The following is a 23,462-nucleotide window of genomic DNA, read 5'->3' on the forward strand; positions in this document are numbered from 1 at the left end:
TTTCATCTGGCCTATGTGAGAAGTCCCTTCCCCTAAGTGATTTCCAATGGAAGCACATTGAAGAACATAAGAATACAATACTATATACTGAAGAATATAAGAATAGCAGTAGCAGGAATATTACACAGCTGTGGAGAGACTTTACTATGATCCCACATTAGCTCTCTTTGTTACAGTAACACTATAATATGAGCTATTAACTCTTGCTAATGTAACTAATATGCCCCAGAGATTGTTTGATTGGAGGCTACACATCTTTAAATAAATATGACTTCAATCATCCTAAAAGACCCTTCAATTTAGCATCTATTTCCATAATATGTTACATTAGACACTGAAAAAGGACCGTCCTAAAATGATGGAACTGGAAAAATAAACATGGAGGCCACTTGCAGAAAATGGAATAGTATAAGCAGCAACCCAATAGTGGTGGGTAGAGGACTGCTGTCTAATTTAACTCTTGAACACAATAGTGTAGTTTTCCAGGAATGTAAATTTAGATTTTTCACATGATGAGAAAGAAAAATTAAGGATTGCATACATGTAGTTTTTCCTTTATGGTTGAATGTCTAATTTCTACTTAAAAAACCAGACACACACTTTCAAACATAGCCTAATTAGATTTGTTCATGATACATCAGTTTAACATTCTGTATTATTATACAGAGGGTCAACACCCACATACTCATCTAAATATTTACTGTTTATGCTATTCAAACAAAGCAAAATAGCATCTGATCTGATAAGACTTCAAGGAAACCAGCTTGACTTGTAGCTCAAAACTGTCACTACAGCTCAAGTTGGTTAGTGATCATCTTGCAGGAAATGCACACCATTCTGTAGAGTACAGTATAGTAAACCTTCCTTGCCATTACTTTTAAAATTATTGTCTGGTTTTAACTTCTCAGGCATGCTATTTTGCGTTCTATAATTTACTTCCATGCAATACAATCCCATCCTTATTTCTAAAGAGAATCATCTGAACAAGAGTCCAATAATGGAATCAAGAGAACATGAAGCTGCAGCACTGCTGAAGCTAAGCAAATCTAAACATTGCAGCCCCATGTAAGAGAATTCCAGGAGTATATAAATTATTCTTAAAATTATTGCATGCTACCCAGTTTCTTCTCTTGCAGCTACCCATTAAATATGTATTATAGTGGCCTCTATAGTACTGACAAGTCAGGGAAAGGGGAGCTATGATTTTAAGCCTATATATCACATCTGTGTATCACCTCCAATTTCTCAGATGCTTCATCGTAATGAAGGCAAATTTCTTGCCATAGGAACCCGCTTTTCTTTGTTTTAAAGCAGACATGGAGAAACATGTGGCCCTCCAGATGTTTTTCTACTCCAACTGCCATTAGCTCAAGCCAGCAGAGCCGATGATAGGAAATGCTGGGAGTTGTAGTGCAGGAACATCTGGAGGACCATAGGTTTCCCATCCCCAACTTAAAGCAACATATACATTGACTGCCATATAATAATACAGTGGTGCCTCGCAAGACGAAAAGAATCCGTTCCGCGAGTCTCTTCGTCTAGCGGTTTTTCCGTCTTGCAAAGCAAGCCCATTGACGGCTTAGCGGATTAGCGCTATTAGCGGCTTAGCGGATAAGCGGCTTAGAAAAAGGGGGGGGGAGGAAAAAAAACCCGCAGGAACTCGCAAGACATTTTCGTCTTGTGAAGCAAGCCCATAGGAAATTCGTTTTGTGAAGCACCTCCAAAACGGAAAACTCTTTCGTCTAGCGAGTTTTCCGTCTTGCGAGGCATTCGTCTTGCGGGGCACCACTGTACAATACTGAACAGTGTCAGTACTAAATATGGGCATAATTGTAACTTGTGCTGGTTTATCCTAGTTTACTGAAAAGGGTGTGGGATCATTGCCTCTTGGGAAAAACCATTACTCCAACTATTAGCTTTTCTAATCTTGGCTGCCCTTTTATTCCTAAAGCATTTACTTAGAATTAAATCCCTTTAGCTGTAGTAGCACAAAAAACATGAAAGACTCCAAGTATCTAAAGTAGCAATCTACACATTGCAAAACATCCAATACTGCCCAGCACTGGCAAACATCTACACATTAAGGTCCACAACAATTCACTTTTTCAGTCTAAAAGACTTCTGAAAACCAGTTCACAAGTTTTCCAAAAAAATAGATTTACAGCACAGACTAGCCCGTTAAAGTATTAGTAGTGTGCTTCCAAAGCTCCTTTGTGACAGCTGTGGGGGGTTGGGGTGTGTGTGTGTGTGTGTGTGTGTGTGAGAGAGAGAGAGAGAGAGAGAGAGAGAGAGAGAGAACTGTAGGTGTTTTGCATGAATTATTTTAATAGTATAATTCATGTTTATGTTTTTAGATGTGTCATAAGAAACTTGGAGACCATTGGGTAACAAGTGACTACCAAATCTAAGAAATAAAACAACAACAACCATTATCACCAAACTTTGAATCTGAGTTTGACCTGAGTGTCCAATGCACTGTAGAACCTGAAGGACAAAACATGCACAAATATGTATAGTCAGTAGGGTTCCTCCAATCAATGTTGTAATTTGAAGGTTGTAATCTAATACTCACTTACTAGGAAGGAAACTGCACTAGAACTTACTCTTGGGTAAACATGCTTAGAATTGCACTGTATGTTAGCTAATGTCCAAACGCATGGAGGACCCACTGAACAAACCTACAACCGTGTCCAACAATGTTCATGTGAATGTAACAGGGATTCTGCACTAGCAACCGACGTTTCAATAGCAAGAGTACACAACACTATTTTCTCCCAAAGGAGCAACATGTTCAATGAGGTTACAAGAGGCTATCCTTGAGCACTCCTTGGTTCTGCTGCCTACAGTGCTAGACAGTGTTACCAGGGAACAGCAACAGAGGGACCTTACTCCTGCAACATTCACATGAATAAACAATGAAGGAGCCAGAACAGAATGTTACTCTTCTCTTTAAAGAGCAGCCTGTACCCTTGTTTCTTCCTCATTTTAATTCTTCACTCAGTGTAAACAGTACAGAAATTAAATAACTGCAAGTACTTAAAGCACATTTGTTAATCTGAAGTTTCCTCAAATATGACCTAAGTGCTTGGGACATTTGCAGGCATCTAGTCACTCTCCTACAGTGTAAATCCTAAGCATGTTCACACAACAGAAGGTCCAACACACACACACACACACACACACTCTCTCTCTCTCTCTCTATATATATATATAAACACCCCACAAACTTATTGTGATGGGATGATGAGCTGCTTGTGCGTAAAGCTTAGTCCCTCAGAGTTTGCTCAACTTAGCAAGGCTCTGTTTTTTAGCGGAGCCCTTAAGCATGGCTCCCTCAGTCGCTGGCAGAATCCGACAGTGGGCGTTTACGGAATCTACTCCAGCATAAAAGCTCCTTGACGGAAACGCGTCGTCGAGATTCTCGGCGCGACAGTTTCCGGCGAGGAGTGGGTGTACCTATGGGAGGACCTGAGACTTCTCCGCTGTTATCGCTGGAAGACTCCCTGAGCCATTCCTTCGTCTCTCTCTCTCCCTGATCTCCCACTCTCCCCCTGCTGCTGCCTTCCGCCGCTGCTGAGTCTCTCCTGACTTCTGAGAGCCCCTCCACCTCCTGTCTTTCCGATGGCAGTTCCCTGACATCCACCTCCCCTCCAGGGCCCCCTTCACCCCCTCCCGCCCCCTCCCCTGCTGGCGGTGAGGATGGAAAACCCCGGAAAGAACACTCCTCATCATCAGAGGATTCAAACACTTCTCTCCACTGCCTCCCGTCTCTTCTCCCTGTGTCCTCTTCCCCGTCTGAGTCTTTTCCCTCTTCCAGCCCTGATTCTGGGAACCCTTCAAACTCCTCTTCCTCATCGGTGGTGCCGAAGTGTTCCCTCCTGAACCGTCCCACGGGCTGAGGTTTCCTTGGAAACCGTTGATGAAACGTTTCTATTAAAACCTCGTCATTGATCTCCTCTGCCGGTACCCATGTGTTTTCCGACTCTGCTTCCCCTTCCCATTCTACTAAATACTCCACCTGATTCCCTTTCCACCTGGAATCAATGATTTCTGCCACATGCATGTTGCGTTCCCTTTCTTCTATGACTGGTGTTTGAGTAACCTCCCTCTCACGTTCCCCCCACTCTCGCCCCTCTCGGTATGGCGAAATACTGGGTGCAGTTTCATGTGGTTGGGTAATCTGAGTTTGAATGCCACCGGGTTGACCTGTTGTATGACCTCAAAGGGTCCCAGCCGTTTGGGTCTCAATTTCTTACACCCTCCCTTGAACGGCAGTCCTTGGGTGGATAGCCACACCCTGTCCCCCACCCTTATGGTTTCACCTTCCCTTCTGCTTCTGTCTGCTTGCTTTTTTTTTTTTAATAATTTTTATTCATTTTTCAAACACTTAATAAGAACAAAGCACAAAACAAAAACTCAAAACACAAAACAAAAACATACAAAACATTTAAACAAATATAACTTCAAAATTGTATTTTCATACACCTTCTTTCCTTCGACTTCCCCATACCTCCCCATCCCTGCATCCTTGTTTTATGGTTCTTTAGCAACCCCTTGGTCAATTTATCTTGATTCCCTTTCATTAAAGTTCCTTTAGTTTTTTAGTTACAGCTGTAATTCTCTGTTTCTTACCCCTTGACATCTTAGCATTCCTCAATTTTACAACAGTTTTTAAGGTATATTTTAAATTTCTTCCAGTCCTCTTCCACTGTCTCCTTGTCTGCTTGCTTTTTGTATTCTTCCTTGGCCCTCTCTAAGTTAAGTTGGAGTTGCCGGTGGATCGCTTCCATCCCTTCAACAAAGTGTTCCGCTGCCGGCACACTCCATCTCTCCCCTCCTTCTCCTGGAAATGCCCTGGGATGACACCCATAATTAGCCAGGAAGGGACTTATCCCTGTGGACACATTCTCCGCGTTGTTGTAGGCAAATTCTGCCAGGGCCAACTTATCTACCCAATCATTTTCTCTGTCATTTACATAACACCTCAGGTATTGTTGTAAAATCCCGTTTGCCCTTTCCGCCTGCCCATTTGTTTCTGGGTGCCGGGCAGTGGAAAAATTGACTTCCACGTGCAGTAAGCTCATGAGCTTCCTCCAGAACCTGGAAGTAAATTGTTTCCCTCTGTCGCTGACCACCCTCAAGGGGGCGCCATGCAACCTGAAAATATGCTCTACAAACAACTTGGCGGTTTCTTCCGCTGTGACCGCGTGTGAACAGGCTATAAAATGGCACATCTTAGTTAATAGGTCTACCACCACCATGACAGCTGTCTTCCCTTTGGATTTTGGCAGGTCCGTCATAAAATCTATGGATACTGCCTCCCATGGCCTTTCTGGTGTGGGTAAGGGTTCCAATAGCCCCGCTGGTGCCAGCCTCTCCCCTTTTGCTCGCTGGCACCTGTCGCACCTCCTAACATATTCCCGTACGTCTTCCCTCACCTTGGGCCACCAAAACTCCCTGGTAACCAACCACATGGTTTTGTGCTGCCCGAAGTGCCCCGCTGTGGGGCTGTCGTGTAACTGCTTGAGCACTCTGCCCCTCAGTTCCCCATCGGGTATGTACAGTGCCCCTTTGTAATACAACACCCCGTTCTTTTCCTCAAACCCCCCTGTGTTCTCCCCTGTCCCCCTGAGTTCTCTGAGTTTCTCTTGGGCGTATTCATCGTTCTCGGTGCCCTCTACCAGTTCTCTTTGCCCCACCAATGCCGCCCCACACACCCAGTGGTCCTCAGGGATGATATGCCTTTCCTCAGGTGCTCCCTCCCCCTCTAAATACTCAGGTTTTCGAGAGAGAGCGTCCGCCCTTACGTTCTCTGGTCCTGGTACGTAACGAATTTCAAAATGGAATTTGGAGAACTCCTGGGCCCATCTCACTTGTCTCTGGTTCAGTACTCGGGCAGTTCTCCAGTACTCCAGATTTTTGTGGTCGGTCCGCACTTGGACCTTATGCTGCGCCCCAATCAACAAGTGTCGCCATCTCCGGAACGCTTCATGAATGGCGAGCAATTCTCGGTCGTATACGGTGTAGTTCCTCTCAGATTTGTTCAACTTCCGCGAGAAGAAGGCACACGGTCTCCATTCCGACGTATCTTTTCCCGGCTGTAGAAGCACAGCCCCCACCGCTCGGTCTGAGGCGTCAGTCTCCACTCTCATTGGTTGCTGTAGATCCACGTGCAAAAGTTGCTCTTCCGACGCAAATGCCTTCTTTAATCTTTCGAACGCTCGCTGTGCCTCTTCCGTCCAGACAAATTTCTTCTTGCTGCTAAGACAATCAGTGATGGGCGCCGTTAAGTGGGCAAAGTTCTTGATGAACTTCCGATAGAAGTTTCCGAAGCCCAGGAACCTTTGCACGTCTTTCTTAGTTTTCGGTGTCTTCTATTCCAGTACTGCTTGAACCTTGCTGGGATCCATGGCCAATCCCTTGTCTGACAACCGGTACCCCAGGAATTCCACCTCTCTGGTATGAAACTGACACTTCTCCAGTTTCACCCACAGCTGGTTTTCTTGCAGTCTGCTCAGTACCTCTCTTACATCTCGCACATGCTGCTCCTCATTCTCTGAGTACACCAGGATGTCATCTAAGAACGCTACACAGTTCTTGTAAAGCAATGGTCCCAGGACGTGATTCATGAACGATTGAAAACAGGCTGAGCCCGCCTGTAGACCGAAGGGCATAACGAGGTACTCAAAGGCCCCCAAGGGGGTGAACATAGTGGTTTTCCACTCATCTCCCTTTCTCATACGTATCAGATTATATGCCCCCCCTTAGGTCCAGCTTGGTAAAAATTTTTCCCTTTCCTCACCCGGGTCAAAATGTCATTGATTCTGGGCATGGGGAAAGTCACTGGTTCTGACACTGCATTTAGGGCCCGGAAGTCCATGACCAATCTGGGTTTATTAGTATTTTTTTTGTCCACAAAGAACACTGGGCTGCCCCCCACCGCTCGTGACTCTCTGATGAAACCTCGCTTGAGATTCTTGTCAATGAACTCCCTTAACTCCTGCATCTCACTGTCTGACATTGCATACAGCTTGCCCACTGGCAGTTGTGCTCCTGGGAGTAAGTTAATTTGACAGTCAAAGGGTCTGTGCGGGGGCAGTTTATCTGCTTCTCTTTCGCTGAAGACGTTAACCAGGTCGGCGTATTGTCGTGGTACCTTCCCTTTATCAGCTACTTCCATCCCAGCTAGGGTGGCCTTGGCTCCCACCTGGGCTTCCCCTTCCTTGCAGTGTGCCAGGCAGTGTGCTGACCCAAATGAGACTACTCTCTGGTGCCATCCCACTAGCGGATCATGCAGCGCTAGCCAGCTCATTCCCAAAATAATGGGCGCTCCTCCCAAGGTGGCCACATTAAACGCTATCAGTTCCGTGTGTCTTGCCACCCTCATTATCATTGGGACAGTCTGCTGGTTAACTTCTCCTCCCAACAGCGCCCTCCCATCAATCGTGGTCACCTGCAAAGGGTTACTTAGAGGGATAGTCTGTATCTGGTGTTCGGCTGCAAACTCCTTACTCATAAAATTACAGGAGCTGCCTGAGTCCAATAGCGCCTTTATCTTTAGTGGGTGTCCGTTTGGCAGCTCTAGCGACACCTCTATTACAAGCGCTGGTCTTGGTGGTTCCGGCGTGGGCACATTCACTGCTCTTTGGCCTGGCTGCTGTGCCCCGATGGTGGCAGCCAGGCGTTGGCTTTTACTTGCTCCTTAACTCCCTCCTCCTCCCCCCCAACAGCTCCCGCCATCCCTTGCCATTCCTTTCTTTGTGGGCAGACTCTGGCAAAGTGAACAGGCTGTTGGCAGAGAAAACATTTCTTGGCGCCCTTTCCCTCCTTCTTCCGCCCTTCACTGGGGTTTGAAACTGCCCGCGCGCGCGCGCGCTGTTCCAATTTCCATCGGCTCTACTGGCGGGGAATGCTGCTCGGGAATCTCTGGAATGCGGGAATCCCTCCAACGTTCCCCCTTCCCTTCCCCCTTCTCCAAAGCTCTCGCCTCCTGGCGTGCTCCTATGGCCAGCGCGGATTTAGTCAGCTGGTCCATAGACTCCGCCCTGGGCGCCCGGGAAAGTTCGTCCTTCACCGCCGAAGATAGCCCTTCTTCAAAGAGCATTTGTATGGGTTCCGCCGACAGGTCCCATCCCAATTTATGGATCAACATGGTGAACTCAGTCCAGTACTCACGGACAGATCGGCTCCCCTGTTTACACCCCATTAACTGTCTGCGCACCACTCCCTGCTCAATCTCGCTGGAAAACATCAGGTCCATGGCGCGAAAAAACTTCCTCGAGTCCTTTAGGGCGTCATTATTAGCTGCCATCAGGGGTCTCACCCAGTCCTTCGCCCCTCCTTCGAGATGGCCAATCACAAACGCTACCCTCGATTCCTCATCGGGAAAGTCATCAAACTGCAGATTGAGGGCATATTGCATCTCTGTTCTAAAGGCTTGATAGTTACTGGGATCCCCCCCAAACTTCTGCACCAATCCTGGCACCTTCCTCGTGAGTGGGGTGGCTTTCCCCTTTTCTGCATCCTGAGCCCTCCTCTCCTCAAGCCTAGCCGTTTGCAGCGCTAGCTGGACCTCCAACATCCTGTACCTTTCTTCCAGGCTTGGACCCGCTCCAGCTCCTCCTGCGTCTCCGGCTCCGGTTGGGTTGCTCATGATGCCTCTTTTGTACAAGCGGCTTTCAGAGACTGTCGGATTGCTGTGATGGGATGATGAGCTGCTTGTGCGTAAAGCTTAGTCCCTCAGAGTTTGCTCAACTTAGCAAGGCTCTGTTTTTTAGCGGAGCCCTTAAGCATGGCTCCCTCAGTCGCTGGCAGAATCCGACAGTGGGCGTTTACGGAATCTACTCCAGCATAAAAGCTCCTTGACGGAAACGCGTCGTCGAGATTCTCGGTGCGACAGTTTCCGGCGAGGAGTGGGTGTACCTATGGGAGGACCTGAGACTTCTTCGCTGTTATTGCTGGAAGACTCCCTGAGCCATTCCTTCGTCTCTCTCTCCCCCTGCTGCTGCCTTCCGCCGCTGCTGAGTCTCTCCTGACTTCTGAGAGCCCCTCCACCTCCTGTCTTTCCGATGGCAGTTCCCTGACACTTATACAGTGGTACATTATGTTACAAACTTAATTTGTTCCAGAGGTCCATTCTTAAGCTGAAACGATTCTTAACCTGAAGTACCACTTTAGCTAATGGGGCCTCCCGCTGCCACCACCGGTGCGCAATTTCTGTTCTCAGTCTGGGGCGAAGTTCTTAACCCGAGGTACTACTTCCGGGTTAGCGGAGTTTGTAACCCGAGGTGTTTGTAACCCAAAGTACCACTATAATTTATTAACTACATCTTTAAACAATGGCAAAAAACAAATGTCAGCATCAAATAATCTTAGACCAGGGGTCATTTCAAGGCCAGGCAATCACTACTGAGAAGGTCCATTCCGTGCCACCATGCTACATCCTGTGTCTGGTGATGGAGCCATGAAAAATGCGTCTCCTGTTGATCTTAACACATGGATAAGCCCATGAGGGAGAAATTATTCACATATTTAGGCCACAAGTCATTTATGGTTTCACATATCTACACCATCACCTTGGATTGGGATTGGAAATGTATAGGCAGCCACCACAGGTTCTTCAGGACTAGTGGTATATTGTCCTAAACTGGTGTACCTAGTTAACTTCCTAGCAGCTGTGTTCTACAGCTTCCCAAACAGCTCCTCAAAAAACTTTACAGCAATCAAAATAGGATGTTATCAGAGCAAGTGTTACCATGCAGAGCTGGGGAACCAAGCAGAACTTTTATGAAATTTTACAATTATAGCAAAGTATGTATCTCAAATATAAAATCACTAAACAAACAAAGCAAAAATAATAATCTGAGTCAATATAGGTTAAAAAAAATCCCCTAAAATACATGAAATCAGTTACAGAGGAACTGTGGTGGACTGACAATAATGTCAGTACTAGGTTATACTTACTCAACTTTGTTATCTGTCAGGTAGAGGACAACCATGTTCCTTCATGTTTGTAAAAACAATAAAATCACACCAAGCTGCCAAAAACAAGTCATGTCCACATTGACTCAATTTCCACATCCACTTAAACTTATGTATCAATTTCTCAAGTAATGCTGCTTCCTTAGACCTTTCGGTAGCAAGAATCTATAGTTACTGCACAGAAGTCAGCCACCAACACTGACTGCAGATAACAAACTGTTTATTAGTTTGCTACTTTTCATACTTCTATGATGACCTAGAAATAAATTTAAAAGAGCCAGTTGCAGCGAGTTTTTTGCAGCCTGTCTTGTAATGGCTCTAATTTCACTAAAACTCACTAAAACTCACTGGCAAAATTCCCAAACTCTGTGGCTTCCCCACCACATATGAAGGTAAGTTTCAATTTCCTGAACTCTCTCCAACACAATGGAGAGGATCTAAGGTTGATATGACATACTTCTGTGGAATAAGATAGCAGTTATGAATTAGTTTTAATAATGATCCCTTAATCAGAGTTATTGATTTGAAAGGTTTATCCCAAAGTGAGATCAGTTGTCCATCATCTATTTCTACTTAACTATTTTCTTTTTAACACATACAAAGACCATCTACTGCACCTTCCTCATGGTTTATCAGTAACCTATACATTGTTTGGGGCCAAACCCGTCTTACTACTCACAGTCTCCAGCAAACAAAGTAAGCCTTCTATAGGCAACATCATAAATCTCAGGCTTCAACAAAAAAAGAGCACAGCTGAACCCAAGAAAACCATGATAGTAATGTGGCTCTAAAATTCTCTCTAACCATGTGTTCAGTAATTAGTGTTCTGTATAAAGAAATTCGAGAACCAATACAACCACTTAGCATACCATACCTCGCACTCAAAAGCTCTGTGTCTATTGAAGAAAGAGGGATGAAAGACTAACAGCAACAATGGAGACACGGCTGGCATTAAAATAGACATGTTAGATTCCTGTAATGGTTCTAGGAGTTGCTCGTGCGTAAGCCAGTGCTTATCTCCCCGGCTGGGTGCAAACACCTGGCTGGGTTGCCAAAGTGAACCTTTTCTGTCCGGACAGCCACTCACCTGTGGCTGACTCAATCGCTGGCAGAATCCGTCAGTGGGCGTTTCTTAAACTTCTTCCAGCAAAGAAGCCCTTTGACGCCCAGTCTCCTCCTACTCTCTCTGCGCGAAAGCCTTCTGCGCAAGGAGGGCGTGGGCAACGGAGGACCCCTACTCTCCCCGCTGGTCCCAGGCAAGGAGTCATGGGACCGCCTCGCCGCTTCCCCCATCTGCCCCCCCCTTCTCCACTGGTGCTACGCTGATTCTCTTCTCCAGAAGATGGGCTGCTTCTCCCGATCCCTGGACGCTCTCTGGAATCCCTCTGGCTTTTGCTCTCTCCCTCTGGCACTGATGGCAGTTCCCTGACAATCCCAAACTTTAAACTTTTCCAGCATCACACAATTTTTGAGCCAATGGAAGGACCTAAATTTAATATTTAAGAAGAGGAAATACACCTAAGAACACAACCTAGGAGTACCAAGTAGTCTTCACCTTGTGCCAAAATGATTGTGAAGGTGAGACTGGCACCAGGGAAGCCTCTCAGGGGACAGCTGATATGCTACCAACAAGAAGGCCCTTCTCCTGGTAGCTAACATTTGGCAAGGGAATTATTAGGAGTAGAGACCCTGAAGAGTAGGGATAGGGGAGAAATTAGATATCATTTACATTTAAAGGTGAACCTGCCCAATGTTCACTTCTGAAACAATATAAGAACCAAATGCAGCTATCATTCGAAATTTGCACTTATCTGAATTTTGCAGTGCAACTCTCCAACCAATGTTTATAAAATTGCCTGTATCAGTGGAAAGTTTTCATAAAAATGAATATATTTATGAAAATAACATACAAAATATTAGAGGGAATTCTTGCAAACTGTGTAGTCAAAACTGTACAATAAACATGTAATTATTAGAAGAAATTTGTACTAAAATGCTGATAATTATTAATATTTCTAATTATTAATATTTCTAATCCATGAATTGCTGCAGAAATTTGGAAAACTGAAATTAGAAAAATCAGAAACTGAGAACACCAAAGTTGAAAGGTATGCTCATCCCTAAAGAAGACTATCTCAAAATGTGGGCGGATATAACTGGGAGAAGATTATTTTAAGATGTCCTGGTCCTAAGCCAATTGAGGGCATTTAAGGTTAAAACCAAGAGTCAGAAAAGAGACTGGGACCTCATCTGCACTATACATTTAATGCATTATCATATCATTTTAAATAGTTGTTGGGTTTCCCCAAAGAATCCTGGGAACTGTAGTTTAAGGATTGAGAGTTGGTAGAAGACCCCTGGTTTGACAGCCAATCCCTCTTCCCTGGGAATTGTAGTTCTGTAGGGGAAAAGGTCTCTCCTAACTACTCTCTCTCTACATCTTTAACAAATGACAGTTCCCAGGATTCTTTGGTTGAAGCCATGATTGTTTAAAGTATTATGATGCTGCTTTTAATGTATACTGTGGTACCTCCGGTTATGAACTTAATCCATTCCGGAGGTCTGTTCTTAAGCCAAAACCATTCTTAACATGAGGTGCGCTTTCGCTAATGGGGCCTCCCGCTGCTGCTGCACCGCCGGTGCGCAACTTCCGCTCGCAAAGCTCACAAGAAGGGGCAACTACTTCCGTTTTGCAGAGCTCATTACCTGAAGCATTCGTTAGGAGGCTGGGATGTAACACGAGGTTCCACTGTAGTGCAGATGAGGCCTGTCAGCCAGTGTAGCTGATAAGACACCAGCATACTGTTACTGAATCATCTAGACCCAGTTCACTATCTTGCAGTCCAACTGTACTTTCTGGATTTTTTTTAAAAGAGCCTGCATACACAGTGTTAAAATAATCCTGGGTATGTTTATGTGACACTCTTGGGCAAAATGGTACCTATGAGGAATATCTCTGGCACCTGCCATGCTTCTGAACCCATACATATATATTCTCACTGTCCCCAACATTATGTGCTGGTAAGGACAGGTTACCTTTGCTTCCCTTGAGAAGTATGCAACAATGAAGGAGGAAACTGGAAGAGCAGCACTCTTTTTAACTGCCCAGAGTGGCTGGGGCAACCCAGCCAGATGAGTGGAATATAAATAATAAAATTATTATTATTTCAGCTCTGTGCTCCTCATGAATTGGGTCAGCAGCTGAAATGCTGATCTAAGCTTTGAAAAGCACATTGAGTTGAAATAACTTTGTCTTTCATTTTTCTATACTTTTCAAGGCTCTCAGACTGCAACCTGAGCAGCTGAATAAAAAGCAGAGTGGCCAAGAAGGTAGGAAGGGAAGGATAGAGCAAATGTCAATTCGAGTTTTCCATGGATTGAAGTTTGCTCTGACAGAGCTTTAAAGAGCAGGTTTTCATGGTGGAGGGAGAGGTGCTTGGACACAGAGCTTTAAATTGCAGACAGTGTCTGCAAGGAATGGAGGAAAGGTAAGTGTGGAAAAGTGCACAAGAGAAACAGACAGACAGATGGAACACCCACATACGGAAGCTGGATCCAGTGAAATGGATACCATTGGAACTGACTAAATTTTCAGTTTCCCCCACCTCTTTCAAATCACAGATCCCAGCTGTCTTCATTGACTAAACCGTAAAAATAATAGGATTTAGTTTTCCCAATACGACACAGATCCATATAGATTCTCAAAATTTTTCAAAGGATCCAGTCAAACTACCATCAAATTGTAGTTCACATCTGTGTTCTATGATTTGTTGCTGATTTTATTGGCATACTGTGTAAAAAAAAATATGAAGATCCATGAGGATCTGTACCTTGAATCAATATTTTAGGGTGCTAACAAGCACTGCATCTGATTTTTTCCCATGCAGTCTACCACTGCAAAGTTTAATTTAACATAAGAACCCCATATAACATAATGCAAATTCAAAAGGATCCATTTTAATCCTATCATGAATGTGTCCACAGATCCCAAAAATGTTTGTGACCTCTGTATTGTTGAAGCAGGAGGTTTAACAAGGTCTGGATAAGTGGTGTCAGGCCATCTCCTCCCAGATATGCTTGCTGTTGGTCTATCAGCCAAGGTACTCTAAACCTTGGAAGTCTCTTGACACAAATGATGCGAGCTTTCCTGGATGCCTACATCGCTACCTGAATAAAGTATGCTCTAAAGTAAAAAGGTTATACCACAATTCTCTTTGCTGCAATACATTAATATGTAATTCCTTCTGAAACCTGCACACACAGTTGTTCAGAACCTCTGATTACCTCCAAGTGATTTCCAAACAAGAAAAAGAGCTATCAGTAAGGTCAGAATAATGCAAAATAAGAATATATATTTCCTGGATACAAAACTAACACAGAGAAAAAACAACAGAAGTTGTTACTCAAGTCTAATATTTTTTCTTTTTGGAACCACAGATTTCGATGTGTTTGCTGTTCAAAAGCTGTAACAAATAATTGAACAAGGGTCATAGGCCATGACAGCTTTACCACTGTCATGACTATATGAGCTTTACAAATTTTTTTTAGCAATGATAAAGGAACAATAAAATAGCTACATGTTAAAGTGGCAAAGTATAAAAAAGCTGCATATTAAAAGCTGGAAGACTATGGGGAAACTACTTTAAGATACAGCAGTTGCAGCTTGAAAAAATCTATCAGATTTCTAGTGCAAGATATGGAAACTGCTAGTTCAATATACCTTGGATTCAGTTTTGCTGAAATGAACCTGTAATCTCTGCATATGTTATTAACAATGTAGTATTGTATAATGCATTTTCCTCAAATGCTGGCATTTCTAAGTTGCAAATGGGTTAAAATTCACATATTGAACTACTTAGGGTAAGGTTTCTGGAGCGAAATTAACATATTTGCCCAAGGTTTGAATACAATCTCTAAAAAAAATATTTTACTTGTTCGTGGGATATCCAAGATGGATCACATTGTCACTGAGCCAGTCTAATAAAAACACCAGTTTGGATTATTTGTAATGCAACTGTAGGCTTAGCACTACAATCCTTTTTCCTAATCATAAAATAATTTTCTGCTTCACCTTTCAGCTTTTTGCTACATCTGATAAATTTTAATGATATCTGTGAATCTCATAGTCTTATCTGGGATAAAAATCAGCAAGTTTCTAAAAAAGCTCCCTTTTGGTTAATTTCATAATGATTTCATTATCATTTATATGAGAATTCCTTGCTTCAAGGTAATGCCCAGTGAAGGAAATAAATAATCCTAACTTCACCTATACACAGGTGATGGTGGGGAGGTCTAAACTGACAGTCACAGACCAGAAGATAAAAAATAGCACAATGAAAATGTAAAGTTTGCATGTTGCAGCTGGGATAGCAACAGCAAATTCCATGTTGGGAATGATTAAGGGGACTGAAAAGAAAATTGCTAGTCTCTCCCTCTCAAGCAGGACAACATAGAACAGAAGAAGGTACATAAAAGGACAACAAGAATGATAAAGGTAATGAAACATCTTCTCTATGAGGAAAGGCAAAAGTATTTGGAACAATTTAGCATAGTAAAAGATTTACTGAGGAAGGAATATGGCAGAAGTTTATAAAATTATACACAATCTGGACAGAGTGAAGAAACACTGGCTCCATTCAGATGTCATGCTAAGTCATGGTTCAAGGTGACGTGAGTGAGCCTATTCTCTTCCCACGTTTTGTGTTTGCCTTTGTTTCCCAAACCATAACTAAGAGCCAAAGTGGAAAGTTCTGAACTCCTTCTCTTGGTCATGTGGGTTGAAGCAGAGTGAATAGGACTGGGCAGTGTCCGAAACTCAGATACATAAGCTCAGTGCCAAATGGCCCCATAAACCAAGGTTAGAGTCAGCAAAACAAAATGTCTAGGGGTAAGATGGCTCTAAAGTCTTATATGATGGACTATGACTGACTATCAATTAAATAACTGGCTAGTTCAGATGACAACCTTGAGCTAGGTTAAGAACTTTGAGAACTTAAAGTCACTCGATCCAGGGAGAGTCCACATATGTATTAGCCTATTCCTACCTCTTTTTCATAACGGTGACTGCTGCTGCCCAGGCTGCACAGAAAAAGCATTTTGGTTCCTGAAATTATTTTCAATTGTACAGATAAAATATAACTGATAGAATTGTACAGGATGTGGTATTAGTGTGTGAAAACAGTCCAATGAACCTCAGACATGCACTTCCAGATGGTGGAGATGCCAGGCACCATCCAGGCATCTTCATTTGGTCACAAGTGTCAAAAAGTGCAAAATGTGCCTGGCTAATTCCGAACACAGGGCCTGGGAGGAGGTTAGGTGCATTCATGCAACACTAAGCCATTCACTTTCTCCCTGTTTCACAATGCTGCAACTCCAGTTCTTATATTCCTAATTACCCTCATACAAATGAGATATTTAAACTGACAGACAAGACCACCAGACCTTGATTTTCTTAAGAGTCTGCAGTTATTCTTAATTACATTAATATACTGTATATCCTTCTTAAGAATTCATCAAAATATTTTACAGACCTTTCAGTCCATTCTAACTTCCCTAGAAATAACTTATTTAAAGTTGAAAGCAATACTCTGGTTTTTGATATTACCTTGTTTTAATCCAAGTTATATTCAAATATTTTACTGTTTTTAAAAAACCTCAAATGTGGAACTGGAGTTCCCTTACCAAAAAATATGCGACTTGCTGTCACACAGGACCTTGGTCTCCTACCTCCATCATTTCTCTAAGCCTGACTGTCATGTATCTCCCACTAATTCTACTCACATGGGGAAAGGTACTTAAGAAGCCTACCTGGGATATGTGACAAATCTGACAAAATGACTATGGCTCTCATTGGTCAGAAAGATCCAAAGGTCACTCTCTTCAGGGAGAGGGGAGAAGGGGGAGGAGAGAGAGTATTTAAAAACTGAGCTGCTCTTGCAACTTTTGTCCCTCTCATAATCAGGAATCCAGGCTGGCTCTTCCATATCACCAGGAAGCTAACCAGCCTCACTGCCTATGTGTAAGTAGACTGAGATCATTGTGCTATTAGCAATTAGAATAAAAGTAATCAGGTGTTAGAGCCTTCCGGCTCTTTTTAATATTTCTGTTGGACCTTATTGCCCTTTTCCTTGTGTACTCTTAATAAACTTTCACAACTGAACTAGTGGAATCAGTATGTGACTGCCACCCTCAAGATTCGGGAATCACCACGCACCTAGGTTGCTTTGGGTTCAACACTATTGAAATCTAAGAACAGAGTTAGGAAATCCAGTAATTTGCCCTATTGTCAGGGAGAAACAGAGCGCTGGAGAGCTGACTTTACACTCTACATAGATTGCAAGGGATTGGCTGGAGACATGAAGCCTGCTAATCCAGGATCCCGGAATTTAACCATTAATTGGATATCCTCATTCCCTACCCCTTGTTTCTGGGGATATAGGTGACCAAAAAGGAGTGGTGGCAGCACCAACTACTGGATATTAAGACTCAACTCTTAGTACTGCAGGGCAAAGAAAGGGGGGTGAGACGCTGTCCTAAGCATCCTCCCTTCTTCATGTCTATCACTAAAGCTGACCTCCTCAACATGGGGTTAGAAAGAAGCCAATTGATATTTAAAACTATGGAGATAAGAGTTTAAGTCAGATAACTGCATGACTAAGATAATAATAATAATAATAATAATAATAATAATAATCATTATTATTATTATTATTATTATTATTATTATTATTATTATTTATACCCCGCCCTCCTCAGCCAAGGCCGGGCTCAGGGCAGCTAACAAGCAATAATAAAAACAAGATGCCTTAAATTAGGCATGATGTGAAGAACTGGAAAAGAGAGGGGCTTTTTATACATGAAAAAACAATAAAAATTACAATATGGGTCATTCAATGAAATTTATTGGCAATTGATTAAAGGAAGACAAAAGAAAGGACATCTTCACACAATGCATCATGAGAGTTCTCTTGGCACAATAAATGGTGAAGACCAGGGAGTGGGATGACTTTAAAGGGGGATTAGACAAATTCATGGAGCATATGTTTATCAGCTATTAATCATGTACACTAAATGGAGTCTCCAGATTCAGAGGAAGAGTACCTCAAAGTACAATGGGGGAGGGTATTGTATTCATGCTTTGCACAAATCCTAATCTAAAATACTTCCATATGAGAAACTGCACAAGTCCTGCACATAAAACTTTACATGTGAAAACAGCATTAAATGTGAGGAAAAGCTACAATTCCTGACAACCTACTAATGTGTCAACAACTTTCTACTACAGGCACAGGGCACTATTACATGCATAGATAGATTCATCAAGGTGTTTCAGTCCAGACAACAGGAAGAGATTGCTCTATTACAAAGACAAACTACATGTGATGCACAAGATCTGTGATTAGATACTGATGGCATATTTTATTTTTTTGCTATAAGTGCATATGAACGAGGGTATTTGACATCTAGATCAGGGAGCGCAAGATGTATAGGGCAAAACATACAGGTGCAATCAGAGAAATGGGGTTTGAGGGGGGAAATGAACTGGAAAATTCAATCTCATTGTCTAGCCTGCAAATTAGGGTAATTTGCAGGTTAACTTACATCTGAAAACTTTCAGTTAGCATGGGGGGAGGGAGAGTAGAATTTGGTGCCCTACAGAGTTCTAATTTAGTATGGCTGTTTTATTTGTATTTAATGCACTAAGATAAAACTTTTGAAAGTGCCTAGCTTGTCTAAAACTATTTGAAATTTGTTTCTGCACATCCATACTTAGTTTCCACAGAAAATAAAGCTACAAAATGTTCTGCCCCACATGGCTGGGTGCAGTTTGTGCTCATATTCCACTCCACGGGGAAAGTATTGTTGGGGTTCTAGTATACTAGCTTCTGCATAGCATTTTAGAGCACCAAAGGTAATAAGGCCACCAAGACCCCTAGATCCTTTCCCCATGTGCTGCTAGTAAGCCAGGTGCCCCCCCCCCAATCCTATATTTGTGCATCTGGTTCTTCTTGCCTAAGTGCAGAACCTTACATTTGCCCCTACTGAAATTCATTTTGTTAGCTTGTGCCCAGTTCTTCAATCTGTTAAGGTCATTTTGAATTCTGATTTTGTCTTCTGCAGCATTAGCTACCCCTCCCAGTTTGGTGTCATCTGCAAATTTGATTAGCATCCCCTCAATTTCTTCATCCAAGTCATTTATAAAGACATTAAACAACAACAGGCCCAAGACAGAACCGTGTGGCACCCCACTTGTTACTTTTTTCCAGGGCGACAAGGAACCATTAATGAGTACTCTTTGGATTCAGTCAGTCAACCAGCTACAAATCCACCTAACATTTACCTTGTTCAACCCACATTTTAGCAGCTTCCTTGTGAGAATATCATGGCAGACTTTGTCAAAAGCCTTACTGAAATCAGGATACACTATGTCCACAACATTTCCATGATCTACCAAGTTTGTAATTCCATCAAAAAAAGAAATCAGATTGGTCTGGCATGACTTATTTGTGAGAAACCCATGCTGGGGCTTAGTAATCACAGCATCCCTTTCTAAATGCTCACAGACCAACAGTTGAATTATCTGTTCTAGGATCTTCCCTGGTATCGATGTCAAGCTCACCGGTTGGTATTTCCTGGGTCATCCCTTTCCCCCTTTTTGAAGATGAGGACAATATCTTCCTGCCTCCAGTCTGCAGGGTCCTCACCTGTTCTCCAAGAATTCTCAAAGATAATAGACAAGGGCTCTTAAAATACAGTGGTACCTCGCAAGACGAAATTAATTCGTTCTGCGAGTTTTTTCGCCTTGCAATTGTTTTCGTCTTGCGAAGCACGGATTTTGGAAAAGCTTCAAAAATCACCAAAGTCTTCAAAAACCTCAAAAAAGGCTACCACACCACGTGCTATGAGTTGCTCCTCGAAGTCAAGTCACAACTGCACCCCCTGAATGCACGGTTTTGAGAAAAAGGAAACAAACTTGCAAGACAAAGGAAACAAACTTGCAAGACGTTTTCGTCTTGCGAAGCAAGCCCATAGGGAAATTCGTCTTGCGAAGCAACTCAAAAAACGAAAAACTCTTTCGTCTTGCGAGTTTTTCGTCTTACGAGGCATTCGTCTTGCGAGGTACCACTGTACATCCACAAGCTCCTTTAGTACCCTTGGATGCAGTTCATCAGGCCCTGGAGATCTGAATTCATTTAAAGTAGCTAGGTGTTCCCTTACTACCTCTTTTCCTATCCTGGGCTGCAGCTCCCTCCTTATATCATTTATTCTGTTATCACCAGGTTGGGCATTGCTTTCCTTTTGGGTGAATATAAAATAAAATCCTTATTTACCTCGAGATCACACAGTGTTTGTTGGGAAAAGATCTTGCAATTTTGCTTTTAATAGCAGAAGCCAATAAGCCAGTAGGATGGCATGAATAATCATGTCATATAACAAAGGCAGAGAATTACCGTATTTTTTTGCTCTATAAGACTCACTTTTTCCCTCCTAAAAAGTAAGGGGAAATGTGTGTGCGTCTTATGGAGCGAATGCAGGCTGCACAGCTATCCCAGAAGCCAGAACAGCAAGAGGGATCGCTGCTTTTGCTGCGCAGAGATCCCTCTTGCTGTTCTGGCTTCTGGGATTCAGAATATTTCTTTTCTTGTTTTCCTCCTCCAAAAACTAGGTGTGTCTTATGGTCTGGTACGTCTTATAGAGCGAAAAATACAGTAACTGGAAGATAGCACTGTGCAGGTGCCCGTGTAGATCATCCATACTTAACGCAGCCAAGATGCAATGAGGAATAATCACAATCATAGAACATACTCAGAAGAATAACTGACCTGTTATGGTGCTGTCTCAGCTACAATAGCTGCCAATCTCTCCACTCATAAAATGTGCAAAAGCCATTTGCTATTCCAGAAGTGTGGGAAATAACAACAACAACAACAATAATAATAATCCTAGTCTTATACTTGTTTTATCTGCCTGCTTACAATTCATAAACAATTTCATGCTATACAGAACAAAATGATCCTAACTACTATCAACTTCACAGATTAAAGTTTATTAACTTTTTTATATAAAAAAGTAGACTTGACATAAATACTACAAGGTCAGAATGAGAATGTCTGTAGCTCATGCTGCTCCTCTTCTTTTTAATTCACATGCTTTAGTGTTACAGCCTGGGAGAGCTTAGCTTCAATATGATAAAATTAGTTTCAAAAACTGTATAAAATGGTGCAAGGGTGGAGTCAAACATGCATCCTTTGTTACCATGGATGTCGCAAGACATTTATGAAATCTACTTCACACAGCACTAAGAAGTGTAGAAGGAATAAATTCATGTTTTCCCAATAGCAAAGTATTGTGTTTTCAGTGCTAGGAAAATTCAATTCCTTCTCAACAAGACTTCCTTGAAAGTGATCTCCAGATTTCTCAAAGTAATGGAAATGCCACTGCACATTAATAAATGAAAGATAATGGTCATACTGACTACTAACCTCACTGTTAAGGTATTTTTTAAGGTATTAAGGTATTTTTCGTACTTTGAGAATACTTTCAAATGGAGGAAGAGTAGAGGAAAGACTCTGTTGATATATGGGGCACTGGTTTAGCAGTATAGTAAGCAGTATTAACAGTCAAGGCAAAATGGAGTAAGATCTCCTATTCCTGAATGACAACTCCACCCAGTTACCAGTACACAATATCCAAGTTGCTTCTCAACACAGCAATATTAACCATAACTACAGTGTGTGTGGAACAATTTTCAATTTGCATTCCCAAAACCATAAGCAATATAAACTCTGAGACTTTATAAAAAAAAATTAAGCCACTAAATTCTGTACAAGTGCACGTGTATCACTGACACACAAATACCTCAAATTTCTGTGCCACTCAAACATCTACAAATGCATCAAGAAAAGCTGGCCCAACAATAGTATTATGAAGTTTCAGAACTTAATACCTAGCACATGCAAAAACTAAGTGTTGAATGAAAGATGATTTTCAAGATAGGACACACAGATTTATACAATGCCAACTGCTGCAGTTAAATCCAGTTACTTCAACATCATTTCTACACATTTCTGCCCTGCAGGATGCAAGCTTCCAGCCTAAATGGGGAGCACAAAACTATGCCCACTAGAGGCCTACTCAATATCGAATGAAATTGTTGCCTCCTGTATCTTTGATCTGAGGCGATCTACATTGAAATTCCATTTTCAACACAACATGGTTGATTTATAGTTTGTGATCTTATACACAGATTTTCTCATTACTGTCTAGGCAAGCCACTCCACTGTTATCTATTAAGATTTTTTTTATGTGCAATATACTTTAACATTGCTCTGGATAACATCTTATTGAACTCTAATCCTAGCCTTGGTTGCAACATCTGCTAGTGTACACAACATCAACAGCACCAGACTCTTGGGGCCCAGGGAACATTTTTTCACCTGTGTTGGGAGTGTCTGATTGTAAAAAAAAAAGTCATGGCATAATGTGTTTCATTAGTTTTCCATTATCTTCAAAACTTATATTCAAATAACTCTACAAGGCTGGCTTTTAAATATATGGCACAACCAAACTCGACAACTGCACCCCAAAGAACTTACAACATGGCTGCTGGTACCACCTAGGATTATCCATGTTGCAAAAATTGAAGACACTAGGATCTGCAAATTTCTTTATGGTATAACAATGCATGGAACTTGACAACCAGAGAAATTATAATGTACAATGTAAAGTCCCCAAAGCTCTCAAACACCCAGAACATACTTTACTTTATGGTGGAACTATATTACTCATACTAATACAAATAATTTTCATTAATAAGTCCATATGCCATGCTTTGAAGAAAAGCATGGCATATGAACTTATTAATAGTTGTTCTTTGATATGTGTCTACATCACTCATGTACTCATTGAAAGAAGTGATAATACAACACATTTTCTTTGATATTTCTGCTATTGCCTTGTTTTGTAGTTTATGCAAAAGTGAAAAAAAATTCAATCCCCCCCCCCCCAATTCTCTAAGTACCAAGTTGCTCATTTCAGTGGTATGAAATGCAGGGAAAACTGACAAGGAAACCAGAGTTAATTTACAAGGAAAATCATATGACAAAAGTATAAAAAAGAGAATACTTGCATTCCAAATCTAAACATTTGCAGTGCCATGTTTGCAATTCCAGCAGAAAGTCATTGCTATACTAATGCAGTATCAAGATCCGCAATGCTAAGTATTCCACCGTACTGACTGTTGACTTTCATAGCAAGTTTCAGGGTGCAAAACATTGCTCTGACAATATACAGTGGACCTTCAGGTTACGTGACCTTCAGGTAACATAACTTTCGGGTTGCAAACGTGGCCAACCCGGAAATGTATACTTCCGGGTTTCATCACGTGCGCATGCGCAGTACCACTCTATCACGCCGCGTGCGTGCGCAGAAGCGGTGCCTCTAGATGCGGACTTTCTAGGGTACGTACGAATTAAGTT

At 42.3% G+C, this 23,462-nt stretch overlaps 1 protein-coding gene across 4 annotated transcripts in view; it reads right to left on the reverse strand.

The window, feature by feature from the left end:
- The window catches only part of CPEB2 (cytoplasmic polyadenylation element binding protein 2), a 70,025-nt gene that overhangs the window by 39,084 nt on the left and 7,479 nt on the right, over positions 1-23,462 (reverse strand). The gene's annotated exons all lie outside the window — the stretch shown is intronic.

This window comes from Podarcis cretensis, assembly GCF_951804945.1.
Source record: "Podarcis cretensis genome assembly, chromosome: 9".
Taxonomy (NCBI): Eukaryota; Metazoa; Chordata; class Lepidosauria; order Squamata; family Lacertidae; genus Podarcis; species Podarcis cretensis.